Raw genomic sequence first — 13,237 nt, forward strand, 5'->3', positions numbered from 1 at the left:
TAAATCTTTTGGTATTACCGAACTTGAGCATAAGAAGTTTCTGCACTGTTCACATGGACCTTGAAGTGATTGGAATTTCGTTCAGTGTTCATCGTCCTCTGATCCCAACGCGCCGACGTTCTACAGGATCCTGGAACCACTGCGAGGGCGGAAGTCTTGACAGAAAATACAACGACCACGGTATGAAAGACGTGGTCAGGAATCATAATATCTTTGGGGATATTTTCTTGCGGTGTACGCTACCTATAAACAAAAGACCATCTGCACCAAGGCGACGGAGCGGTAGGTACTATACGCCGAAGAGTAAAACAGCGGAACATCGAGCTTCGCGTGTTCCCTCCGCGGTGGCTGAACAAGAAGATGAAGAAGGTTGAGGGAGAAGAGGAGTAGGACGAGTTGAAGTAGAAGTAGAAGTAGAAGGGAGAGGCGGTGGCGGAGGCGCAGGGGGACGAGGAGGAGGAAGGAGGAAGGAGGACGCGGTGGTAGAAGGAGACTTTGGTGCTTCGGTGAACGGAGGTAGATCTTGGCGTGGAGATAGCAAGGTGATCTGTGGGACCTGGTGTGTGGCTCGGCCCCTTTCCGAGTCGGCACGGTTTCTGCGAGCCTTCCAGGGTAGAGAGACGCGAGATGGTACCACCACGGTACCGTCGGAGGGATACCAACTCACAGACGAGAAGGGACCAAGCCAGGACTCTGGCTGGACGCGGCCCAGGGCCCCCAGGACTCGGGACCCTCCAAGGAGGTTGGATTGAGACGTCTTGCCCTCTTTGTACTTCCATGATACCTTCGGGCCAGCATCGTATTTACGAGTGACGCCATCCGATGTAGTGCAATGCTCGAGGCGCATTTAAATTCGAATAAAAAATTCGAATGCACGTCCGACTACTCGGAATCATGGTTTATCCTGTTGCGGTGATACCGGCACGGTCCCCCCGCCACTTCGCCTTTTCCCCCTTTCTCTCGAGCCTAGCTCGCCAGTCTTCTTCGAATCTTTGCCCAACAGTCGCACGTTTTCTGCATACGGATTTAATTTGCTTTCGTTGCATTTAAAGAGAATGGTTGACCGAAAATTGATACCTTATATCGATTCCATCACGAGATGATCGTGAATTGACGATATATCGAGTTATTATCGCGAGACATCGTATATTGTACTCGATCTAGATCGCTCGACTTACAACCATTTTAAAGAGAATAGTAATGTAGCACCGATATCTGAGCGTTAGTTTATAATTCTAGTATGTTTCGTTTTTCCTATTTCTATTTTTAAGAGGGCTCCGTAGCCTTTGAACATAATAATTTCATCAATGCTCAATACACGACTATCGTTTGATGAAATTAACAACAAATATTTCATTCAATTACATTTTCATCATTTTCTACTTTCACCCTTCGAGAAGCTGATCCCCAAAGATACGAGAGGTTGTCATTAGACAGCAGATAGTTGAAACTCGTTTTTTGATCCGGATGATCCCTGTTCCGTTTCATTCGAGTGAATTCGTCGGTTTTTCGCCGAGTTCGTCGTTACGCGTCGATGTCACAGAGGCTCGGGGAGATCGGATCGGGATAATGCGAACTCGGGTAACGTGCGTCCGTCATATCACAACAAAGGCTCGGCCTGCAGCATAAGCCCAATTAGCTCCCTGGATCACTTATTAGAGCCGTGGATCATTAGAAGCGGAGGCGGGCAGACGGGCAGGCGGGCGACCAACCACCACTGTAATACACTGCATCCGATGCCAACCGCCACCTGCAGGCGGATGAGAGCGCAAATGCAGCGAGAGATTGAGAATCTATACCCAACGTCCCGTGGCCGCCGCCGCCGATACGTGCCTCAGATACCGATCTCTATTGTCATTTGTTTGTCTAACTTAACGGATTAGCGCGAGTCATCTGCGTCAAAGCGGACCGCCTCAGTGATGAAGCTTCGATACCAAAATGAGCCTACCGACGTCCCGGCCTCTACCAGGGCGTTCTCTCACTCAAAAGGCCACCCCTGAGACTCGCGAAGAGGTCTCTCTCGGGGAAAGATATCGAGCTGTGACTCATAAAACGATTACTTACCGATCGTCTTTCACTTTGCAGGCTCGCCGTTGAACCTTGGTTGTGTCAGTGCGAGTTAGGCCTCTGCCGATTTTGCCACCGAATCAGGAAATCTGCAAATTTACAAAACAAGAATTAGGATCTACAAATTACCTGTCAGTTGACTATTTCATAATTTGAGATCAAGATATCAAACAACTCGAACGTTGCAGTTCTGAGTTACATTCAACGCGTGTTAATGTACCTCAAAGCGGATACGTTTCTGTGAAAAGTGACGGTTTAGAGTAATTGTTTGGACTTTCTCTTTCAAGAATATCGACTGAAACTCGCGGGTAGAAGAGTATCCGTTAACGAAATGGATAGTAGAAATACCGATCGATACTTCATTTCAACCTATCCTCAAATTCAACGCAGTTAACAGTTCCTTTTTTCCCCGAGTTTAACGAACCACGCGGTTATACCGGAGCTGGGATACACTCACTCGGAGCTTGAACGTAATTGCCGCGATTTCTATAAAACGTTAGAAGAAAAGAGATGCGGGTTTTTCCCATTCCCTAAGACAAATTCAACCGCTTCGGTATTATGCTTCGAGATACCTCAATGAGACGGATGACCAGTAACAAGTCAAACCTTCAAACATCCCGCAATCTTGTACCGCGTCGCCCGGATGTGTTCTGTAACAGCTTCGCGGTGTACATAAGTGGTAAAAAATTCTGGCAAACAGCGCGTGACAGAAGGCCTGCAACGTAGACGAGATGAAATTGGGTCCGAGTACAACCTGGCTTATATACCGCGGTAATGTGTAGTGGTCGAGCTAATCTTAAAGACGCGCACCTTCCCGGAGATGGTCGTTTTGCATATTACGACTTTTTGCAGTCCGCGTTGAAGCGTGATTGGCATACACGTGAAGATCGGCGTGCAGCGGATTCGTATACGTATATAACCAGCGTACGTTCGCACAAATTTATAACAAATTTCATCGAGGAGAATTTTCTGCGAAAGAGTAAATATTTGCCGTGCTCCATGGCAACCAGTCGGAGCCTTTGAGCCATCAGGAAGTCACCATGGAAGCGTCTGTCCCTAGACACGTGTACGTATGTAAATCGGGACTCGCGTAGCAACGCTCGACGTTAATTACACGGTCATATTAATTAATCTAATCATTGAACGCCGGTATGTAACTATGTACTAGCGGATTTGAAGCAACGATCCTTGTGCAACTCGCGCATATCGTACGCGTCTGTGTGCCTTGGCTTCAGGCTGTCGCAAAATGCTGCAACGACGTTACAGCGCAGAGCTTTTGCAGCATTGACGTCGCAGGGTGCGCATTTCTGCATCGTAACCGCACGCGTTGAAATAAATCCATGAGAACGGGAACCATGAGTCCCGCAAGCTGAATTCGTTGAGAGGAAAAAAGTTATTTACGTGGGAGTATATCTTCGACAAAGATGAAAATTTTCCAAACGATTAGATACGCGGAAGATGCTGCGGAGGTCTCGAAAAAGCAAAGGCGCTGTAGGTCGGGACTTGGCCGGGTTTTCGAAACAGGTATAAGGGTGTCGGCGGACAATGGCGATTGGAAGAAAAATTGTTTCTTAAATCCAGCTGACCTTTCCGTTCGGCACGACGACATTTACACTCGGGTGGTAGTAATTTGTATTTTTTGGACCCGGCGGGGGGCGGGGCGGGAAAATTAAAATTTCTGGGTCCCTGTGGATACCGGGGACCTGCCGGCTCCATCGTTTGTCATCGTTAAAATAATCTCCTTTGTTTGCGCCCAACTTACCCCACTAAAAAGGCAGGTAAAAACGGGGAACCTGCTGCAGACCCGCGTGTAACTCGGAGATCGAATCAACCACTGGACCACTGTTCGCAGCTTATCACGTTCGGCCTATTTCCTAGATTTATTACCCCCGAATCTCTTGTCTTCGATCGCAATCTTTACGAAATTTTGATCCGAGCACCTGCGGGTCAAATATTTTTCCCTCCATTTTGCTCAATATCATTCGCTATTCTACAGATCTGTGCCAGCTACTTCGGCGTTTGGTAAAATATCGCGTAACCTTGTTAGACGGCGAAGCACGCCGTACATTTACATACAGGGCATAATTAATTACCGAGATATCTATGTAAAACTTCCTAATAAAGTCGTAGACTCGGAGCAGTATATGCGGCGAAATGATGCTGCCGGAAAGACGACTGTCTTGTCCTTTGGACAAAATTCCTTAGATTTTTTTCTATCCATCGTCTAATATATTGCCGACCGCTTCGAGATATGTCAATAAAAGATCACGAGGTAGGTACTAAAACCAACGTATAGTGCACACGGTAGTTGTATACGTAAAGAATCATATCTTCGTCGGCTTCCTTCTCATTTACGATTTTCCACTATCACCGTAATTTAAATGTCAAGATAACAATACTCGTAACGGACCGGCGGACTCAGATTAGGTAAATATTAATGACACTGATAAGACGTTCCGTTGATTAATTTTTATCGGGAGCCAGGGAGACCATCGTGCATCGGAAGAGAGAGAGAGAGAGCGAGAGCGAGAGAACGGCAGATAGAAAGAATTTTCCAAAATATATAACTACAATTAATCGTTTTCATCTTCCAAGAGCCTGTAACGACTAGTTTTTATCGTCTAGTCAACCAGACGGTGAGTAATTTAGGGAAACGAGTTGAAAAAAAAAAACGCCGAAACAAAAAAATGATAGCCGAGAAAAAAAAAGAAATGAAAACACATCCGTAATATATTATATTTTGTCGGAAAAGTAATACTTGCGTTAGACGGGTTTACTTTGCATTTAAAAATGGTCAAACCTTCGAGATACTTGATACCCACTTACGATTTCTTACTCTTGAGCGACGCGTGATGTTTACAAATGATGGTCAAGCAGGTTTATAAATACATTTTTATGCCCGAAAAGTACCGCGGTAAGAAACACACACAGGAAAAGCCGAAAGTCTTTTAAAAACGCGGTTGTATTAGGTGTTGGCATTTACCAAAGTTTCCTCAAAGGATCCGCCTTCGTGCTCGGATCTATTTAATCTTCGAACGAGATGATATCCACTGCTATATGGGATGTACCAACGCTTAATGAAGATACAAATAATAAACCCGAAAGGGCATGCATATACCTACATACGTGTGTGTATATATATATATTTATATGTATATGTATATATTTATATGTATATGTATATGTGTGTGCATGTACGTATATATGTATATCGGAACATGAATTATACCGAGCGGACAATCCTCAGCGCATGGTTACTTCGAAGCGCAATCAATAACTGTTCTCTATGACAGACCCACACGGGCAAACTGCAGCTCGGATTCTATCCGGGTGTGGTGAATACGATGCGTATAATACAGGGCCCCGTTTAGCCGACAAAGGCCCGGCACTGCCCGACTTGCATTCAGCATTTGTTTCAGACGATACCTCAGATCGTTATCTCATCGTGTCTGTGTGTTTGCCAAGGTTCACCCAGGACCGTCTTAAATTTTTACAAACTCGAGTTCGGACTTTGGGCTCGACGCGAATCGACGCCATCTTGACTCCGTTTTATCTAGCTCACGGGATCCCGTTGGTTCCGATTCCGTTTCTCAATTTGCAGAAGAGCTGATAATCTCCGGTGGTGGAAAATATTTTCCAAGCGTGAATCAGTCGCAAGTGTACCATTGGCGAAAATCAGTGTACGCGCACTTGTTTTTTTCCAGTGGTATATACTTGAACGTGGGAATCAGTGAATTTTCACTGATTCAAATTTAGAGATTAGCGGTTACGGATCTGCTATAAATTTAACCGATTACTTGAAATCCGAGTCTTTAAAAGAGAGTTTGAACAGGCTATAAAGAGAAAATGGAAACACGGGAGAAGTATGAAACGAGAATCGAGTTTAGGATTTTTGTAGTTTAGGAGATTGAGATATTTGACATGCGTTAGTATTATTATTGAGAGAGTCGTAAAAACGGCAACACGATAAAGTTTAATAAGATACGTCGGAGAAATGGTCAGAATAATTTAAACGTTTTGTTAATTTAACGAGTTTCAATTAATGTCAACGTATTTATTGAACGATAAATTCATATTCTTGAAATTCGGGTATGCGTGATTTCGGAGTAATACTAGACATATGATGGCAGAGTTAATTACTCGCTTCTTTTTAGCGCGTGTTCGAAATATCGCATTAAGAAAACCGAATAACAATAACAATATTCAAAGTTGTAATTAGAAACAGGAAAATAAATTGTTACTGCGTGAGCTCTTGACTGTTTTCGTTGCACGATCTTAGCTCTTATCGTCGTAACTTGTTGCAGAAGATGAGAAAAAACAGCATGAGAAGAACGATTACCACTCCGTAAATAGACTTTACGAGCGATGAAACCACTGACCCGCTGACGCATTTCTCGGGGAATCCGTTTGCTCAGCGAAATACGACGACAATGTTCAATCAAACAAAAAATAAAATAAAAACATTACCACTTTTTTTCTTTCAACGGTTGCATAAGTTAGATCAAGCCGCGTGTTGGTAGAAGTTTCTCATCGAGGCAATTACCGATGTTGAAAGATGCAGTGAATTTTTTTTCACCTCCGCCGTGTTGCGTATTACGCAAAATTTTGAATGGTGTTCAAGTATAAATAGTACGTTTCGAAAAGTCGGTGAACTCTACACTCAAAACATGTAATTTGAGGATAAATGTTCTCCTTAGCAATGGCGCCATATGCATACGCGTGTACTAAACAGAAATGGTAATTGCCTCTGGCACACCTCCGTAAAAATTAATACGACTATTGCATGATGGTATTAGAAAAATATGAAGGAAAGAAGAAAAAAAATTACAAAAAAAAAACCTCTAATCAACAATCGGCTCTCGTACTTACCGCGAGCAACTTCGGTATGTTTATAAGTAGAAAAAATTCATTGTCGACTTCGAATCAGTTTACAGAATTGTATTGATTTCCGAAGAGATAAACGACACCTCGTAAATTTATTCACCGTCATTCGTAACTGTGGCAATTTCGGGACAATAATCGATCTAAAGTATAACCGCGAGTACAGAGCACAGTGTGTCGTATTTCTCTAATGACACGGAACACGGACAGAATAGTGGGAAATTAGTTTGATTAGGTATGCAAAATGAGGAAATAATTGGAAGCATACAATTCTAAAGGTGTACTCGGGTTTTCTCGGAGCTTGAGGCGATCGACACCGTCGACGTGTACGGCACAAGCATCGGGAGGCGGGTATCTATAACCGATGTCAATTACGATGTAATTACAGAGAGAGAGAGAGAGAGAGAGGAGGGTCAGGGTATAACAGAGTCGCCGGGAAAGATGTTGTCGAGTCGGGTGGTTTCATGCCTACGGAGTCGACAAACATTGACGAATCTGAGATCAGGCCGCGTCATAATTTAAATCCAAGCCGAATGCTCCTCGTAGAAGACATCCATATCAATTATAGCTGGTAGGGTAACTTGAATGGACCGCTAAGGAGTCCGTGGTGGAGACAGCTCCGCAGCGTCCGAAGCAGTTGGCTCTCGATATTTTACGCAGCGGGGGACTCGGCGAGTTTCTAGCCCAGCTTCGCCGGTCCGTTCGGTCCTTCCTTCCTCCCATTCTCTCTTTCGTACAAATTAAATTAATTTTCAACCGACAAACATTACTCTCTTATGAATTCCTCCGCCGGCTCCGAAATGGAGATGTTTCTCATCCCACTGTCCGGAGTCGAAAACCCGAAACCATTAGTAACGAATATAGGTATACTTCCTTTTGTTCTATTCGATTCATTTTCTTTTTTTATTTTTACCTCCTTATACACATGCGTTTTTTGTGTTTATTATCCTTCAACGGTTTCGATTTTTTTCTCACTTTTCAACCGTTTGCCCGCTCGTCTCTTTACTACCTCGATGAGACGTCTGTTCCGACAGTTTTCCGCCGTGTTAGAAGATTATTAGCCACACCGAGAACAACTCTTGGAGCGGGTCGTAGAGGAAACCTTAACCGAAAAAATAATCTTGCTAATTCGAAAGACTTTTAGTCCCGTTTCCCGAGGTCTCGCCTCGACACTTTACGGATCTAAAAATGCTTAGACGTATCCGTCTTGGTCGAGCGTATCGTACCTACTCACATCGATTTTTCACTTCTCACAATCGTCACAAGCAGTTCGTTCAGGGTTCAAATCTGTAAGTATCTACGTGATTAGACATGGAACGGAACTAGAAGGAAAGATTGGTAACGCGTTTAAAAAGAGACCCCTTACTTCAAGGATGCGATAAGAGCAATGCCTGTTGCAGCCGTGTTATTTAACAGCAGTGGCCGATGTCACGTACAATTTCTGTAATTCAAAATCGGAGAATTGTCGAGGCTCGTTTTGTACAAGAGCATGATTGACGCGGTGACAGAAAGAGGGACCGTAAATGATAGGGAATTACGACGCATATCCAGTGGGGAGATAATTACGAGTTGGTATGACTGCCGGGTCGGGAAACGAGAGGATCGAGCGTGTTTCACGCGCATTTGTATTTCGGTTGGCGGTCGCGATAGCGCGGCTTTATCTAAATTGTAACAACACAAATGTACGAATGGGTATGGACGCATGTATTCACGCACGCATGAATTCGAGCAATCGAGTTACATGCCCCGATATTTCATTCCAGAAACGTACAGTGCAGCGTAGTTTTGAACGAAACAGGCGCGTGTGCGCGGTATCGTTTTAAATGTACAACAGACAGACAGCGCAATAAGCGTCGATACGTAGGTAAATACGTCGTCGCACAGGCTTGACGTAACATCGGTGTGCAGAATTGGTAAAGGAATTGTGACAAGCGGCGTGTCGTCGCCGCGAGTGATTTCTTCCCGTATTATATACCGTTACAAATTGTTTATCGTCTTCAGGTTGGCAGCACGATGCCCTCGCCTTATCTCCGCCGGTTGACCCCAACGATACTTTTACGAGCTTGCGGTTCGATCGAATCTCTTATTGGCCGAGAGGCTGGAGAGCGGCCAATAGCGCCTGGGTGATACGGTGTCCGAGGAATTAGGCGATCCGCTGCAAAACCCGCGGCTTTAATTTTTTGTCACATATTTCAACCGCCCGGTGTCAGTCACTGCGATTCCTCTCCCATAAATCCACGTCAGACTCGCGTCTCCGAGCCGGAGATGAATCTGCGCTCTAGTTCAGCGCCCGATAAGCCCGGGGCCAGTTTGAAATCTCTGGAATACAACATCCCTTATCGCGAACCGAGCCTCTCTTCCATGCCGACCAGCTCGCATATGCACCCGCAAAAGCGACCGGCTCTCGCCGTCTGCGGATCATCGCAGGCATCTCGTACCTACAACTGCACCGGCCAGTTGAGAAGGACGCCGAGCATCGTCAATCTTTATCATTACTGGCCTCGGGTCTGCAACAATATACAATATCGGACCGGCAGACAAATTGGACCACCCTGGGCCTACCCCCCGGTGTCCTGCGCACGCAACTCAAGAAGAAAACACTCACTCGCTGCACCGGCGAGACTCTTCGGATACGTCTGCAAGCCCACCATGGGGTACCATGGAATTTTAACCCCGTTGGTCAACGGTCCGTCCAGTACCAGCGCCGCGTTTATTCGTCGTGAGATATGCTCTCCTTGCCATGATCTTTCACCCTGTCAAACGGTAGTGTGAATGTTTGGCAGCTCATGCTTTAGCTGACACTTATATTATAGGACTGATACTAGTTTGTAATCGTAGATGTGGACACGTAATCGTTGATGAGTTCGGCTTAATAACCGGCAATTAACTTCGGACGCTATCTCCGATCGAGTCGTATAACTTTATGGATAGCTTTACGACGCCCTAACGTACTCTTTAGGTTTTGTAGTACGAGGATCGACCGACTGTCTCCGATAGGACGAACATCCGTTTGGAACGAAACATCTATGCATCATTCCGAATCCATTGGCGACAGACAGTTTACACGTTATGATATGTTTGATTACCGTTTTTTTTCACTCTAGCTTCAGGGTTTTGCAATTTAAATGAGCCTCGCTCTTTTTCTCTCAATCGTAGCAGACCAGTGACCATTTTTAAACGAGTATTTAATTACATGTACATTGAACGTGAGAAATGGCTTGTAAGCTTTTTTTCTTTCTGTTCTCTTCTGCGCAGAAGAAACGCATGAAGCAAGAACTAACAAATCAACTGAAAGGAGATCAATCCAATGGACTTAATGTAACATCATCCTTGGGAATCAGTTGAAATAGTGGTCATTCTTTCAGCTCCGCAGCATGAAATTTGAGATAAAAATTTTCGGAATGTTTCCCAAAACAGTGTTATCACGATAAATGTTTCTCGTAATATTCTTTAAGAGCAGTGCAGGAAGCGTCGTCGAAGAGAAAAGTCGGGGATAGGTAGAGTCAAGATTTTCTTTTTTTCTCGGTAAAAAATCGTCGAACGCCTACACGGACACCCTTGTTCGCACCGATCAAAATATTATTATAATTCTGAGGGCGAATAACGACCCTAATTGACTTCTCCGGGGGCGAGAGTGCCCGTGACTCCTCCTTTCACCTTTCCTGGAGCGGAGGCAAGAAAAAAAGAGGGCAAGAAAAAAAGAGGGCAAGAAGGATTAAAAAAAAATCCTAAATCCAATTTCCCTTTCCCGTGCCGCTCAATGGACCGTGGGCATTTTTTGCCCTCGTCTTGTCCTATATTTTTTCGTGATTTACGAGTTTTAAATAAATGGCCTGGGAAGCCCTTTTCAGCAGCAGAGGTTCAAACTAATTTCGTAATGTGGCATTTGTAACCCTTGTCAGGAATTCATTAGCGGCTGATAACTAACTTGATTAAGATATCGGGAACGGTCTTTCCTCCCGGGTTTCGGGGTGCTTTTTTAGGCCGGTTCAAAGAGCGCGCCCCCGCATGGACGACTCCTGTTCCAGGCAATCGGAGTTTTTTTTCCCCCCTTATTGAATATTTCAATGGAGAGACTATATGCTGCCTGTCACTGCCTCGTATATTATTCTCAAGATAAGTCAGAAGTCAGCTAGACTGTGACCACTTGTACCGTTGCTGTATAATCGAATACCCGATGTATAATCGTAACTCTCGCCTAATTTGTTAACGAAAACGATTCAATATATTGAAATTCTATCCTTGACCTATAAGAAACTTGATCCCAATTAAAAACTACGAACATAATCGTATGGTTTTTGGTATTTTAATTAACTTGTATAAATTCTAGTTCCACGGGATCATTCGTTTCGAACGAATAAAACTAAATAGATTCATCGCCGGTATGACGCGTTTAATTAATTCATCACATTTTCTCGAAATACAAATTAGTCCTTCACACTTTTACAACCACGATATAGTGGCAGTAACGCATTTCGTGGAAACATGATATTTGACTAAGGCAGTTTGTGATTTCCACAATTAGTCGCCCCCCCCCCCCCCCCCCCCCCCCCCCCCAACAACAATACACAACTATGATCACCGACCGTAGCGTCATCTGGCGATGAGGCAACTAATTTCAAGCTCTGGATATACGGTCAAGTTTAGTCGACTCCCTCTTCTGAAGCCTCCGAGATTTTCTATCCATGGTAGAGGACCTTCTATCGACCGACGTTAATTCCACTCTCCTGCCGACGTCGGCCTGAACTGAGATAAATCTCTACTTTAGCGACGTCGATAAACGTGAAGCTACATATGTTCAGAAAGGATTCTGTCATCAAAGAAACAAGCACCAACAAACTGACTCAAAAAGATGATATCCATTCGATCGGTAACAATTGTAAACAATCATACTTCGGCTATGCTAATCCAAACTATTTGAATTAACTCGACAAGTTTGACAAAAAATTGTTAATTATCGTAAAACAAAATACGTAAAATAAAAATGAACCCAAGAATAATTTCTTTCTGTTTGTAATAATTTAATTTTTCCCCTCTATCCTACAACTATGCAACGCGGTACGTGTGATGAATTCGCAGTGCTAAATGATCGAGATTATTGGTTAAATTCCCATAGCAAATAGTGTCGAAATTGCTCCTACCACTTCTGAACTAATAATTAAGCTGAGGGCACATCCCCTGTATATGAAAATAAATAAATATTTGCGTTCTCGCCTGTATCGAATGCCTGTTTGGCTCTTCTTCTGCAGTCTGTCTACGACTTAAGTGGTCCAAGGTTCGTAATCAACAACCTGGCTTGTTTATACAATGTCGGACAACGATAAAACGACAGTTAACCCAAGTCAAGATGAAGTACGTCAGCACAGAACTTGAGCAATGCATTCTTTCCCACATACGAAGGGTTGCGGTTGCTTCCCATCGGTTCAGAAATCTGAGTCACGCCTCCCGATGTCTTGACATATTACGATTAAGATATTTTTTACCTGAATGATTAAGTTAACGAATTAACATCATGTCATGTTATTTCCCGCCTTCGCATTTTCACTTTTTCACTAATTTCAAGATAGGCTGTTGGGTGGAAAAATGTGAAACTATGAAACAATGGATCAGAGTAAAAGTAGTCTTGCACTTCCCAGTTGGTGTAGATTTCCTTCGAAACAAGCAAACTTGTACGAACTACCGACTTATTCACACTAATTTTGCACAAGCGCGTGTAGAGTAGAATTTATTATAGAAAAATGGCCGATTTCGAACGATATCATGTGAAATTTTATCCACACGCAACATTTTTAATAATACTGTATGCAGAGCTGCTTTTCTCCCACTTGCAGTGAAAGTTCAAATTAATTTACTAAAGTCTTTCCAGTAACTTGAATCGCGAAGAACAATTAGTGCAGCAAACTTTCGAACAATTCATGCACAGATTTTTCTTTTATCTTATAAATCGTTATGTGAAATATCTTCAACATCACGTCAGTTTAATTCATTCAAAATCACTCTTAGGGTATGTCTTGTGCGCCTTGACTATACGTCAAATTTTCATGTCGTTGTACTACTTGTTTGATTTTCTTACATGTTTTCAAAATGTAAAATTATATGCATCGCGTTGGTATTTGAAAACGACGGTAAATTACTCGAGACGACGCCGACGGAGAAACCAAGTCGCAGACAGTGGCGTCGTGACGTTGTCCAGATCATAGCTGCGTCTTCGTCTGTGTATTCAAGTTTTAGGACGCGAGTTAAAAAAGAAGAAAAAAAAGGTTATGAGATAAGATTGTAATTGGAATCA

Source organism: Neodiprion fabricii, chromosome 1, assembly GCF_021155785.1.
Source record: "Neodiprion fabricii isolate iyNeoFabr1 chromosome 1, iyNeoFabr1.1, whole genome shotgun sequence".
Lineage (NCBI taxonomy): Eukaryota > Metazoa > Arthropoda > Insecta > Hymenoptera > Diprionidae > Neodiprion > Neodiprion fabricii.